Source organism: Haliaeetus albicilla, chromosome 2 (assembly GCF_947461875.1).
Source record: "Haliaeetus albicilla chromosome 2, bHalAlb1.1, whole genome shotgun sequence".
NCBI classification, from domain to species: Eukaryota; Metazoa; Chordata; class Aves; order Accipitriformes; family Accipitridae; genus Haliaeetus; species Haliaeetus albicilla.
In genome coordinates this window covers 12,037,896-12,039,529 of record NC_091484.1, presented here as the reverse complement: position 1 = coordinate 12,039,529, position 1,634 = coordinate 12,037,896, and positions in this window count along the sequence as shown.

Here is a 1,634-nt window from a genome sequence, read left to right as displayed (position 1 = left end):
CGTTCACGGTGTGCAACTCCTTTTCCCACCTCCTCCTGCCTCTCTCCAGGCCCATCCTGGTACATGCTTCTACTGCTTTCACCCCTGATTTTCTGTCTGGGGAAGATGAAAACAGTCCAGCTGCGCACCCAGAGTGAGGTGAGGGGCTGACTTGGGGGAGCAAATCCATCCAGAGGCATACAAACCCTGGGAGGAGAAGGTGATGGGAAGGGGCTGGAATGAAACATGATGAGACGCTTTGGGGGACTCTCCTGGCAGGGTGCAAGGGGCCCTGCAGAGCAGCCTGTGCCCCCAGGAACACCCCAAGCTGGACAGAATTGTGGAAGGGGACTGACCCTGCCTGCCCAGGGGGATGCAGGAGGCAAAGCCTCTCTGTGGGTACCTCACTTGGGGGGCACATCTGGAGGGCAAGTATTTAGACCCAAACCCCAAGTGGTGCTGAGCCCCTCACTGAACCTGAGCTGGCGGGCAAAATTCAGCTGAAGAAAATTGCCTGGGAAAGCCTCAAGCCGGGGCACAAAACCACAGCTCTAAGGGGTTCTTGTAACTTTTGTACAACTGAGTGCCAGGGCCAAAAAATCAGAAAATGCTGAGAAACAGAAGGAAAGAGCATGTGCAGCCCGAGGGACCTGCCCGGCATCTGCCCAGTGCAATGGCAGAGCCAGGTATTGCCCCCATGTGCTACAGGGGCAGAGCATCACCCAGCCTGCACTGATGCCCAGCAAACAGTGCCTGCCAGCCCCTCCCCAGCCCCATAGCTGATGCCAGGCTTGCATGTCTCTTCATCATATTCTTAACAAGCAGACCCAGCCCAGATTGGGAGAGGAACCTGGTCTGTCTACATATGCTAGAGCGAACAGAAAGGAAAATGAATGAGTGCTGGACAACAGAGGGAAAGGAACACTGGGTGGCTGGCTAGGAGGAGGCACTTCACCTCCATCTCCTTCAACCTGCAGGCAGACCCCACAAACAGCCCAGCTCCCAGCCCCTCACACCTCCCTGCCCGGGAGGAGCATCCTGCAGGCACTGCCTGAAAGGTGCCTGGTGCAGGAGTTGCTGCCGTGTAAGGGCTGAGCTAGTGAATGCCACTGCCAGGCACGAGCAAGGCAATCTGGAGAGCAGCATGATCTGGCCAGGTATCTAAGCCACCCACAAATACAGCAGGATGAAACCTCTGGCTGTGGAATCAACATCTCGCATGGCCCAAGGCAGACACTGGAAGCTCCCTGGCCAAGGCTGGGGAAAGAATCTGCTGGAGCAAGTCCTTCCACAGTCACCCCCATGGAGGAACTGGAGTGAGGGAGGCAAAGAAGTTATTCAGTGACTGAGAAAGAAGTCCTGTGGTGAAAGACCACCTCTCTGCTTAGCTCAGCCAAGGGAGGGCGGAAAGAACTAGAGAGCTCATGCAGTACCAGGGAAGGCTGGAAATGCCAGGTGATCTTGCAGGGACAGGCAGAACAAGGGCTGGGAGCTCATCCGCTAAATTCAATGTGAAATCAGACATTGCTCTGACCAGTGCAGTGTCCTACTGGGGGAAAAATATTTCTGCCATCCTTACACCAACCCACCCCCCTGAGCAGGGAAGCACTATGCCACACAAGCCATGGAGTCACAGGGGCAGAGCCCCAACACTC